The following is a 13187-nucleotide window of genomic DNA, read 5'->3' on the forward strand; positions in this document are numbered from 1 at the left end:
CAGAAACTCCAGGAGTAGCCCGAATTCCAAGTTCAGGTGTACAAATAATACTATCAGGGCCTGTCCCTTCCACATCTCTCTGCCAGGTGCATCCGCATCCTGTGGGGTAAGAGGGCGACTCCACACCTGCCGGAAGAGCAGGCGCTCTCCCATTGGCTCTGATTGGATCACATGCTTTCCCCTGAGCCAATCACCATGACTGAGAAATACGAAGCTCTGATTGGTCCACCCCAGAGCTTTTGGGGCAGTGGGCTGCTCCCAAAGCAAAACAGCAAAGTGGGGTGGTGGGGAGCCCAAAGAGGAATTACTCTATGCTGATGGCAAAGCACCAGACCCCCACCGAAAAGTCCAGAGCTGAGCCAGGGTGTGGGCAGGCTCCAGAGCCCCTCACCCCTTCCCCACTTCCCTGCAGTGCTCTGGGGTCACGGGGCTGCCATGCCTGCCCCAGAATCCTCACACCACGTGCCCTGGAAGGCTCTTGACTGTGCTTTGGGAGACCTGTCTCTGTCAGCGTCGCTTCTGCTTGAGATTTGGGGGATGGGGGTGCTGCAGGGCAGGGCTGCCCCAGCTTAGGCCCTTCAAGCTGGGCCCCCGGGGAGCTCAATCAGATTGCCACTGCAGTTATATAACTTAAATATATGGGACGTAATTATTTTTAAAAATATACCAATAAAATTGTCTCTGATTATTTTAGTCACAATACAAATAGCCTCAATTACAGCAGAAATAGGGCGCGGGTTTATGGCTCCCATGAATCTGAGAGTAACCTCAGCTCTGAGAAGGAAAAAGCCTTCAGCTCCCTTCTGGCCCTGCCATGAATCCTGCAGCGAAATGCCCCGAATCAGCATGGAGGAAGCAAGCTGGGAGGAGCCAGAAGCGAAGCTCCCTGGGTTGTCTGTGCAAGGCTTGCTGGGACAGAGGAGGGCCTGATGCAGGGTTGAGTCCTGACCCACTCTTGGGTCCGTGCCCCCTCCCCACAGCCAATCTGTTTCTCTCTTCCTCTGTAATGGGAGGGATGACCCAAGACCCCCAGGGCCTGGAAAAGCCACACTCAGGATAGGACAATTCTCAGGCTCTCCTGAGCCTTCAGCCTCTGTCTGGCCCACCCAACCCTCCCAGCTAGCTGGACACCAAGTTATAAGACAACAGTTTCCACTTTCCCAGGAAGGCAGGCTTTGCTGAAAAGCCCTGAAATCCAGCCAATGCCCGCCCCCCCGTTACAAATGGGGAAACTGAGGCATCAAGGGGACACATGGTCCAGTTCACACAACAAGTGCATGGAAGACCAGAGGGGACACAAGGCTCTACCTCCCCAGCCCCAGAAGCTGTGGGAGAGGGTCAGGACAGAGGTAAAGCAGCCCCCCATGGCTGAGGGTCACATTCTCACAGGCCCTCCCCTGCCCTCTCCTCCTGCCTGGTCAGGGCCAGGGACATCTCAGCAGAGAGCCACCTCACAGGTCTAGTTTGTGAGTTGGGCTCAGCCATTAGGTCCTGCTATGGTCTGAATGTTGTGTCTCTTTCTGAATTCTTATGTAGAAACCTAATCACCAATGTCACAGTGTTAGAAAACTGGGCCTTTGGGAGGCGAGTGGGAGGAATACCCATATAGAAGAGGCTTCAGGCTGGGCATTGTGGCTCATGCCTGTCATCCCAGCACTCTGGGAGGCCAAGGCAGGTGGATTGCTTGAGCTCAGGAGTTCAAGACCAGCCTGAGCAAGAGTGAAAACCCATCTCTACTTAAAAAAACATAAAATAAAATAGAAAAAATATGTAACTAAGCAGGTGTTGGGATGTGCACCTGAGGATGTGCCTCAGCCTCCCGAGTAGCTGAGACAAGAGGAACTTTGGAGTTCAAGAATTTGAGGTTGCTGTGAGCTGTGATGCCACAGCACTCTACCCAGGGCAACAGAGTAAGAGTCTGCCTCAAAAAAAGAAAAGAAAAGAAAAGAATCCCCTTTTTGGTAAGGCAAACAACACTGACCAGGAAAAAAAAAAAAAGCATCACAAGAATGGAGAAGCATGAATCCTATGTACTCAATTTTGACATGAGGACAATTAATGACAATTAAGGTCATGGGTGGGGGGAAGGAAAAGCAGAGAGAGTGAAGGAGGGAGAGGGATGGGGCCTTGGTGTGTGCCACACCTTCTGGGGGCAAGACATGATTGCAAGAGGGACTTTACCAAACAAATGCAATCAGTGTAACCTGGCTTATTGTATCCTCAATGAATCCCCAACAATACAAAAAAAAAAAAAAAGAGAAGAGTCTCGGGAGAACCGTCTTCTCCTTTCATCACGTGAGGACACTGTAGGGAGGCACCACCTACGAACTGCAAAGCAGGCCCTCCCCACACACTCTGCCATGATCCCCCAGAGCCTTGATCGTGGACTTATCAGCCTCCAGAACTGTGAAAAACAAATTTCTATGGTTTATGAGCTACCCAGTTGAGGCTATAGCAGCCCGCATAGACTAAGACAGGCCCCTCCCCAGGGCCACCGGCACTCCCTGCTCTCTGATGCTGCCCCGGCAGCCCACCGTGTCTCTGATGCCGCCCAGCCTGCCCACCTTGATAGTTTCAGAACACACTGCTGATGACCCCACGAGAGCAAGTCTGGGGAGCAGGCCCGTTCCTCATCCTGTCAGGCACAGGAAGCAGTAGGTAAGTTGAGGCCGTGGCAGTGCCCCTTAGCCCAACCACGCCTACTTTTGTTTGTGTGTGTGTGAGTGATTATGAGCATTTTTTTGTTATTGACATTTTTTTCCTTTAGAAGTGCAATAAAAACACAGATGAATTTGGAGAGAACTTGAATCCTTACAATACCACATCTTCCCATCTGAGAAAGGACCATTTCTGTTGACCAAGGCTTGTCTTTTTGTCTTTTTTAAGGTTTTATGGTTGTCTTGAGGTGAGTCTTGCCTGTGGCATGTCAAGTTCACGTAGTTTCTAGCTTTACTGGTGTTATGAAGGAAGCCTTTTGCATTTCATTTTCCAGTCAGCTTTTCACTGGCACCTGGGAAGCTCTGGCTCTTTCTCTATGTATTGTTTCTTTCTTTTCTTTTTTTTTTTTTTTTGAGACAGAGTCTCACTTTGTCACCCTTGGTAGAGTGCTGTGATGTCACAGCTCACAGCAACCTCAAACTCTTGGGCTCAAGTGGTTCTCTCGCCTCAGCCTCCCAAGTAACTGGGACGACAGGTGCCCGCCACGAGTCCCAGCAATTGCTTTGTTGCAGTTGTCATTGTTTAGCTGGCCCCTGCTGGATTCAAACCTGCCAGCCGTGGAGCATGTGGCCAGGGCTGTAACCCCTGTGCTACAGGCCCCAAGCCTTTCTCTATGTATCTTTCATCACACCACTCCTCAAGGTTTTCTCAGTGGCTCTGATTGTTTTGCAATTAATTCTCTTGGACTTCCTAGGTAAATATAAATATATTCCCTGCTAGGATGATAATATTGTCTCTTCCTTTCCAATCTTTGTTTGCAACTTTTTTTTTTTTTTTTTTTGCAGTTTTTGGCCAGGGCTGGTTTTGAACTTGCCACCTCTGGCATATGGGGCCGGCACCCTACCCCTTTGAGCCACAGGCGCCACCCCCCTGTCCAATCTTTGTAACTGCTTGACTTTGTCTTTATTTCTAGTCTTACTGTGCTGCCACATTCTCTAGTTAAAACTTCTATACAGAGTGGTCACCTCCAGCTTCCCTGTATGACGCCCCAGCACTGGACCCCAGGAGCCCTGTGCATACCTGCCAAGACTGGCTGCCCCATTCCCAACAGGCCGGGAGCGCCTGTCTTCAGCATATCCACCATTCCAGGTGGATGACATTTCCCGGGACTCTCTTCCTTCTCTGGGGGGCCTCCAGGGCAAGGCTCTAATTTAGGCTGGGAGGCTCGGTGCCTGCAGCTCAGCGGCCAGGGCGCCACTCACATACACGCTGGTGGGTTCGAATTCAACCGGAGCCTGCCAAACAACCATGACAACTACAACCAAAAAAAAAAGAGTTGGAGGTTGCTGTGAGCTGTGACCCCACGGCACTCTGCTGAGGACGACATAGTGAGACTCTGTTTCAAAAAATAATAATAATTCAGGCTGGGAGGGAAGAGGCGGCCAACTCCATTTGCTCTAAACCAGTGGTTTTCAACCTGTGTGCCGTGAGAGGATCTTAGGGGTGTCGAAAACATTTTTGAAGATCATTAATTAAATTACTTTTTGAAGGAAGTTCAAAGCACGGTACGTATAGACGTTTTCAATCTCTTTGTTTTGATCAACATAATTTAAGTGTGCCGTGGAAGTTTAGCTATAGGTTCAAGTGCGCCATGAGATTAAAAAAGGTTGAAAACACTAGTCTAAATGGTTCCTCATGCGGAAAGCTCCAAAGAAGATTTTCCTGGCCTTGTTTTCAAATTCTCCATGTCCCCCTCTTGAGAGGTTCTAACCTCTGGGTGCTGCAGCACCAACCGCACTTCCTATCTTAAGATCCTGACAAGGGCTGGCAGCAACTGCGGTCCCAACTCCTGGGGGTGTCCCACCCTCCATTCAGTACACGTTTACTGAGCACCCACCGTCTGCCACACCCAGCTGGCACCCCGAGCAGAGGGAGGGGAGAAGACACATCACAGGGCAGCAGGGTCGGCCTGTCCACAGGGTTCTAGGGACTTGGGGATGGTGGGCTGCTGTGCTCAAAGGTAAGGGTGGCTCCTCCTGCTCATCTCCACGGTGGGGGAAGCAGTGTGGTCCCCGGTTAGGGGTCCCTGATAGACAAGACAGGAAGAGCTTGCCAGGTCAACAGCAGCGCAGAGGTGTGGAGGAGCCCCACCCAGGCCCCAGGGTCCAGTCAGGGCAGGATTTGAGGCTGGGGAGAAGACACAGGGCTGGTGGCAGATGGGGGTCTATGCAGGGAGGCCTGAGACAAAGGGCTGGAACTTACGATCTGTAGGTCTCAGGCTGAGGGCTGAGGGACTTTGACCTGTGTATAAGAAAGATCACATTCTCGGGACCGGAGGGGAGGGGGCCTGCAGCTAAGGACACCCTGGGACATTACCTATCACCCCTAAACTAATGGCGTTTTGTTCCTCCTGAGCCACGGGAAAGGAAAAAATAGACAACCCACTCCCCACACACCCAATCCCTGCTGTCGCATCGACTGTGCCCAGACTTCCAGCCCAGGGGAAGGGTGCACTTTGGGGTAATTTTCTACTCAGACAAATCATGGAATTGCATCACAGACTAGTGACATCGAAAGCAAAATTATGCAATTTTTAACTAAGGAGAAAAAGTTAAAGTGGCCTGGATTGCAATGGTAGCAATGTTCACATTTTATTTATTTACTTATTTTTGTAGACACAGGGTGACCCTCTGTCACTCAAGCAAGAGTGCAGGGGTGCAATCAAAAGCTCACTGTAACCTCGAATCCCTGGGCTCCAGAGATCCTCCCGAATATCTGGAACAACAGGTGCATGCCACCACGCTCGGATGATTTTTCTAACTTTTTTAGAGGTGGAGGTTTTTTGTTGTTTTGTTTTGTTTTTCTAGAGGGCACAACCATGCTGGAGACTAGAGGAGTCTCCAACTCCTGACCTCAAATGATCCTCCCACCTCAGCCTCCTGACTTGCTGGGATTACAGGCACAAGGTGCTGTCCCTGGCCAGCATTCACGTTTTAGCAGCAGCTGAGGGGACATCCTTGCTCTCAGAGGGTTCCCTGACCTGGAGGAGGGGAAAGAGCTCTGGCACCTGTGACTCAGATCTGGCTGAGTAGAGTTTCTCAGGAGAGGTGGTGAAGTTGAGTGCCCTGTTCATGGCCAGCCCAGGGAAAGGAAGACCCCAGAACTCCTGCCTCCAGCCCTCCAAGCCACCCTGATTTTGTTCAGCTCTTTGAGCAGCAGCATGGGAACTGGGACTATGCCTTTCAGAACATTGCTTTTCTGGGGCCACAGTGCTTGGCTCTAAGGTGCGCGTGCGTATGACTCTGCACATCGTCAGGCCCCATTGGAACTACCTCTAAGGCTTTTGTCTGAGCAACTTGGAAGAATTGCCTTCTGTGTCCTAATGGATCTGTGCTGGACAGGTATGAGCCACCACTAAGATCCCAGGAATGTCACCATCAGAGTCAGCCAGAGCCCAGAAGTTGTGGTTGAATCCAGCCCCATCTGAGGCCAGCCTGTCCTGGAAAGAGTCTTCCCAGCCCAGGGTGGTTTGTGTATTCTGCTCTTTGCCCCCAAGAGACCTCCCTGCAAACAGCATCCTTTCTAGTAAACCCACTCTCATTCTAATGGCTTAAATTATCCAGGCAGCTTCTGTTGCCCAGCAAAGGAGCTGGTCCTAGAGGCCAATGAGTAAGAACGGGGAGCCAGCTCTAGGAGGGGCCGAGAGCTGGCACAGCCCTGGGTTCTGACCAGTGCAGTGACAGATAAACCCAGCATTGGCCTTTTGAAGTAGTGACAAGAGGCAGATCTCCTGAGGCAAATCCAGGGATGAAGGGCCTGGGCATATGAGGTGGCTTGAGCTGGGCCTTGTCAGTATTTGGATGGGAGAGGGCATACAGGTGTGGGAAATCAAGTGGGCCCATGACAGAACTAAGTGGAGTCCTGGGTCCTAAGGCCGGTACTGGGCAGAGGTAGTCATGGTCACCCAGACAGCCTGGGGAGTTTGGGTTTGCCATACAGGAAATAGGATGTCCTGTGATATGATTTACTCTGGACGGGTGATCATTGATTTAGGGCTTCTGACAGATGCACTATTCCGAAAGCTGACGGAGAGAAACATTAAGTCTAGGAGTCCCCATTTTGCATCAAGCAATCGCATTTCTCTCCGCCTGGTCAATTCCACAGTTGAAGCACTTTTGTCCCCTGGAGGGTGTTAAGGATGGATTTGAATTAACCAGGAAGTTCTCTGATTGCTATTTTAAAACTTCTCTCTGCTACCTGGACTGACATAATAATTACCTGCCTGTGATTTATCTCAGGCAGATTATGAGTGATGATAGGGTTTGGGGTGATAATTGAGCGTACCCAGCACCTCACCTCCTCCCTAGTCATTCAAGCTGAAGCAGCATCACCGCTCTCCCTCTGGGCCTCTCAAGCGCACTGCCTGCCGCCCGCCGAGAGCAGGTTATGGAATGAGATGGGCATTTTGCAACAAACCCTTGCTGCATCCTGCTCCATGAGGGGCTGTCCATCTGGGTCTGGGCCTGGCCACCTGGAAGCCATCCCTTAGACGGACTCACAACCCAAGCACTAAGCCTGACCTCTGGAAGAAAAGGAGGCATTGTTTCCTGCTCTTGAACACGGAACCCTGTATTTTTGTTTTGTACCAGGCTTTTCGGATCGTTCTTTACCAAAGAGTTACTGGGCTCCAGCCATGTGCCCAGCACTGTGTTTGAGGACATATCAGTGAGGAAAACAGACAGGGCCCTGCCCCCTGGGGAGCTGTGGAGGAAGAGTGAAAGGGCAGGGTGTCCACAGACACATAATCAAATACAGAGACAAGGTCCCAAGGTCCGTTCAGAGACACAGAGGAAGAGACCGTAAAGAAAATGCAACTATGCTAAGCACAGTGGCTCAAGCCTCTAATCCCAGCACTCCGGGAAGCCGAGGCGGGTGAATTGCTTCAGCTCAGGAATTCAAGACCAGGCTGAGCAAGAGCCAGACTCCATCTCTATTAAAACTAGAAAAACTCTCCAGGCTTTGGGGTGGGAGCCTGTGGTCCCAACTACTTGGGAGGCTGAGGCAAGAGGATCTCTTGAGCTCAGGAGTTTGAGGTTGCCATGAGCTATGGCGCCATATGCTCTACCAGGGCACAGAGTGAGACTCTGTCTAAAAAATTAAAAAGAGAAAAAAAGAATGCAACAGGGCCAGCAGTGGGCAGGGGGACTTTAGTAGGGAGTTCAGGAGGCCCCCCAAAAGGTGGCATTGCAAGCGACAGCCCAGGGCGGTGCCTGTGGCTCAGTCGGTAAGGCGCCGGCCCCATATACCGAGGGTGGCGGGTTCAAACCCAGCCCCGGCCAAACTGCAACCAAAAAATAGCCGGGCGTTGTGGCGGGCGCCTGTAGTCCCAGCTACTCGGGAGGCTGAGGCAAGAGAATCGCCTTAAGCCCAGGAGTTGGAGGTTGCTGTGAGCTGTGTGAGGCCACGGCACTCTACCGAGGGCCATAAAGTGAGACTCTGACTCTACCAAAAAAAAAAAAAAGAAAGTGACAGCCCAAGGAGCCAGGATGGAAAAGACTGGAAAAGCCCCAGCAAAAGGCACAGCAGCTGTAAAGGCCCCCACGTGCTGGGGAGGGGGTGGGGAGATGGGACCAAGGTCTCAGGGCTGCCGTGGGAGTGTGAGGGGTGGACCTGAGCTCAGAGAGGCTGACAGAATTGTGGGGGTTCCTTCACCCCGCCCCCTGTTAGAAACTCCTGCATTTGCGGGTTAGGCTGTTCCAGGGGAGCCCACCTCCCCCAGCTACTTCTCCTTGCAGAGACAGCCCCTGGGGAAGGGTCTCAGTGCTGTCAGAAAGTCCTGTGAGTACAGAAGGCACGTGGGGGGTGAGGGAGGCACCAGCACCCTTAACCACCCACAGAAGCAGGACAGCTACACAAGTTGCAGAGCTCAGCACAAAATGAAAATCCAGGGCACCTGGTTCAAGAGCAGGCTAGAGCATCTCTGTCTTCTGGTCTCTTCCTCCTCTTGTCCTAGTGTTCTCTATTTGCTATTTAGGTCCACCTCCCTCAGCCTCCTGAGCCATGGGACAGTGGGTGGGCCTTTCCCTGAAAGGGGGAGGACAGATTGGGAATAGGTCAGATCTCCCACATAGTCAGCCTCTTCCTTAAGAGAGTTAGTTTCCATTTGTAGGACACCCTGTGGGCCAAATGCTTTGCACTGTTCAGTTCTTAAAACCCAAAGTGGAGACTGGCGTGGCAGCTCACGCCTGCAATCCTAGCACTCTGGGAAGCCAAGGCAGGTGGATTGCCTGAGCTCAGGAGTTTGAGCAAGAGCAAGACCCTGTCTCTACTGATAGAAAAACTAGCCAGGTGTGATGGTGGGCACCTGTAGTCCCAGCTACTTGAGAGGCTGAGATAAGAGGATCGCTTGAGCCCAAGAGTTTGAGGTTGCAGTGAGCTGTGATGCTAAGGCACTCAACCCAGAGTGACTGAGTGAGACTTTGTCTCAAAAAAATAAAAAACAAAAACAAAAAACCCAAACTGGATCTGTGGAAAATCATGGGGCTGACAATAGGAAGGGGGTGAAAAAGCAGCCCCCAAATCACGTCCTGAGGTGGTCTCATGGGCACAAGGGCAGGCGGCTTGGGCTGTCTAGGAATCAGGGCAAGTGCTTCTATGGTGACAGATGGATGGCCTGGAACTACCCAGGCAGACACGGGGCTGGACAGAGTGGGAACACTGTGGATTTCTGATGAGTCCTGTTAGATTTGGAGCTGCCACACAAGAGTTTCCTGATATTTGTAAAGATATGAAGAACGAATGGGCCGTCCCTTCTCATGCTTCTCAGGGACAACTGAGGCCAGCAAGGCCCTGGACACTGTGTCAGGCCATCGTCTTGGTTAGCTGCTTGTAACTCTCCCTGGAGGATGAGAGGGAGATGTGTCCCAGAGCACCACCTAGACAGCGGAAAAGGGTGTGTTGGTCCCCAGTGTCTTGAGCCTAGGGCCTGACAAGAGCAGGGCTCTGGAGTCAGGCTTCTCCGGTCAGCCTGGCTCTGCCCCATGCCAACTGTGTGCCCCTGGGGGAGCCAGGGATCCCTCCTGGTACTGGGTCTGCGTCTGTGAAGTGGGCCATGAGACTGCCATCAGGTGCTTGGGTCTGCCTTAGAGAACTGCTGTGGAGACTTGCTTTCCAGCTGAGCAAAGCCAGCCTCTTCCCAGGCATCCCTCAGCCAGTGATTGAGTGTTGCAGGGGTTCCTGAACCCGCCCTTCGTTGGTGCCCAACGCAGGTTTCCTCGTGGCCTCACTTGCTGCTGCAGACGTCCCTGTTAGGGTGGCTGTCACTTTGCCAGATCTCATTAAGGTTGAGGTGCTTCCTCCCCTGTTATCACCCCAATATACCTGCTGTACCTCTGACCCCACTTCAGCATCTGCTTCCCGGAAGGCCGGACTGACACGGATGAACAGATACCTTTCTCGGGGAGTTGTAACCAGGAAGAAATGAGATCCACCTGTGAGGAAGCCAGGCCGGGCTGGGCAAATCCGCGAGGCCTTTCTAACTGGAACAGAGTGAGTGAACTGCCTTGGGCTCTACCGTGCCTGCCCAGAAACCTTGTGGGTCCCAGGCAATGCAAGAAAGCTGAGCTGGAATCTGAACCACAGCATTTTTTTTCTTTCTGTATCAGAGACTAAAATGTCCCAGTTCCAGGGATCCCATGAGTAAAGGCAAGTCTGTCCCCAGCTGCGACTGGCCCCGGCTCAAGTTCTTCCTCCGTGGTGTAGGGCCCGGCTTCGCAGAGAACCCAGCGCATGCGCGCACAGACGCAGCTGGTGTGGCGACGGCTACCCTCAGAACAGGATGTCCAGGAACTCCCAAAGAAAGGTAACTGCATATGGTCCCAGAAGTGATCACAGGTTCCCTTTACACCCAGGAGCTTTGTCCTTCTACCCCTAGCAGCTGAAGCTGTCCAGCACCCCCAAGCTGTGAACCCTGGGCCCTGGCTGGGCTGGAGGGGGCAGCTGGACTAGGGGTGCTCGGTGCATTGGTGCTGTTCTGGTAGTGCACAGGGTCAGAGCACTTGGGGTGGTGCCCCAGTGGGTATCTACCAGGAGATCTGAACTCTGCCCAGATGCTGCTGCCAGCTTCCAGTATAAACTTAGGAAAGACCATCAGTTAGCCCAGCTTGACCTGGGCATATTCACCCGTACAGCTGGCATAATGCTGTCTCTGCTCCAGGCTTCTCGAAGCTGTGATGAGGGCTGGGGGTCCAGCAGCTGCTGGGCTGCAGGGTGGCTGGACCTAGTAGTCATATACTTCAAGTGTCCATCAACCTGCAGGGGAGGGGATGAAAAGAGCAAAAAATAATCTGTAACTGTTTGGCTCTAGGAACAGGAGTGAGCGGTTGTAACCATTTATCAAGATGGGGAAGCACAGATCAGACGGGGCAGAATCTGGACTCCAGGTTGGTTCACTGGGAGAACAGAGACTTCAGTGTTCTGGTTTCTGCTCAGCCTGCTTCCTTCTACCCTTCTGCTGCTGGCGGTAGAGCCTTTCCTTGCTGGACCTTGGAGTGGGATGGGCCTTGGAGTGGGATGCAGCTGGCTCCTCCCCCTAACTTTCAGGGTGGGATTTAATCCAAACCTGGCCAATCAGAGGCCCTCATTCCCCTAGGCAACCCCCTGATTGGTTCAGCGATGGACACGTGACCCCAGCTGGCTGATCAAATTCATCCTGGGACTTGGAGGAAGGCTGTACTTGCTGTCTTTGCTCCAGCGTCGCAAGTTGGTATGTGGAAGTAACTTTGGAAACGCATGTGGCTGTTCTGGCTGCCACAGGCAATCAGCCTACCTGAGAGTAAAACCAGTAACGCAAGAAAGGAAGGGTGGAACCCTGATGATACCTGTTAGACCCCTGGATCCAGCAGTATCTGAAGCAAATTGCTCCTTTGGACTTCTTGGTCACACTCAAGCATATAGTAAATGCCCAGTACTTTATTGAGCACTGGGAAAACAACATGAGTGCAAAGAAACATGGTTGAGCTCTTTGGACGCTTTCGGTTGATCAAGAAAGCATTTCCCCTAGCTATGTATCCAACAGGAGCTTGTCAATTGCATCTTTGCAAAGGATGTGACCAATACAACAGATAGTGTCGGAAAGAACAATGTTATGGGAAATGCAGAGACGGTTTACGTGTGTGTTCATCCATTGGTCCTCAGAGAAAGAAGACAGTGTTCAAACATGGCTTGGTGAAAATAGCTCTGTGTGAAAGCAAAGAAATGCAGTGCAGGTGAGTGACTTTTTGGCAATCTGAGGAGAAACAAGGGAAATAGGGCTGGGAGAATCTCTGAATCTTCAGCCGGTGTGCCACGTTCCGCTGGTGTGGCATGAGAGGATCTTAGGTGTGCTGTGAAAATTTTTAAAGATCATGAATTAAATTATTTTTGAAAGAAGGTCAAAGCACAGTAAATATATTCTTTTTCTTACTCCTGTTTCTGATCAACATAAGTTAAGGGTGCTGCAGAAGTTTAACTGTAGGTTCAAGTGTGCCATGAGACGGAAAAGGTTAAGAAACACTGCTCTAAATGTTTGGTTTGTTTCCCTCTCCGCACCCAGCAGCCTCTTCTGAATCACAATTACCCTAGCTGCTTGACAGAAGCAACTTGGTAGATGATTTTTGAATATTTATCTTTATAATGATAAAGATAATATAAGCACATTAACAAACATTTGGAAAACAGAAAAGAGTATCCCTTATAATCTCCCAACCCTAATACACCATCATTAACAATAAGATTTTCAAAATGTAATGGCAGAGTGTTTGATGTGGTTGGTGAGCTTGTGTGATGTGTTCATTGGTCCACCCCAGGCTCACCAAGGGCCCCAGGAGATGAAGTGGTAAGAACATCTCTGAAGTCAGACCAAGCAAGCCATAATCCTGTCCTATTTGTGTAAGAACTGTGTGACCTTGGGAAGTTATTCAGCCTCTGAGCCTCAATTTTTCGTCTATAGAATGGGGACAATAATAGTATGTGTGTTGGCTTGGTGCCTGTAGCTCAGCGGCTAGGGAACCCCCCACACGCTTCAAGGCTGGTGGGTATGAATGGGGCCCGGGGCCTGCCAAACAACAATGACAACTACAACAAAAAAAAATAGCTGGGTGTTGTGGCAGGTGCTGTAGTCCCAGCTACTTGGGAGGCTGAGGCAAGAGAATTGCTTAAGCCCAAGAGTTTGAGGTTGCTGTGAGCTGTGACGCCACAGCACTCTACCAAGGGCGACATGGTGAGAGTCTGTTTCAAAAAAAAAAAAAACGAATAATAATACCCATGTTGTTGGTGCCTTATGAGGCTGAAATGAGAAAGAGCTAAGCAAATACTGATCCTCTCTTCACCAGCCTGCCTGAGCCCCTGGCTACAACCCACATTCTGACCCTGGCTACAACCCACATTCTGAACCCTCCAGGGACAGAACAAGGATGGCCCCAACCCTGAGCCACCAATGGTATATAGGTAGGGGCATCACCTTCACAGTGGGGCTTCCCATATCCCACCAT

The 13187-nt window shown here is 51.3% G+C and overlaps 1 long non-coding RNA gene across 1 annotated transcript; it reads left to right on the forward strand.

The window, feature by feature from the left end:
- The first annotated feature begins 10328 nt into the window (after window positions 1-10328).
- On the forward strand, window positions 10329-12191 carry LOC128597723 (uncharacterized). The gene is made up of 4 exons (XR_008383321.1): window positions 10329-10519; window positions 11024-11099; window positions 11309-11422; window positions 11854-12191. It is a non-coding gene; the product is annotated as an uncharacterized LOC128597723 (long non-coding RNA).
- Window positions 12192-13187: the final 996 nt, after the last annotated feature.

The sequence above is a fragment of the Nycticebus coucang genome, chromosome 10 (genome assembly GCF_027406575.1).
Source record: "Nycticebus coucang isolate mNycCou1 chromosome 10, mNycCou1.pri, whole genome shotgun sequence".
Classification (NCBI taxonomy): domain Eukaryota; kingdom Metazoa; phylum Chordata; class Mammalia; order Primates; family Lorisidae; genus Nycticebus; species Nycticebus coucang.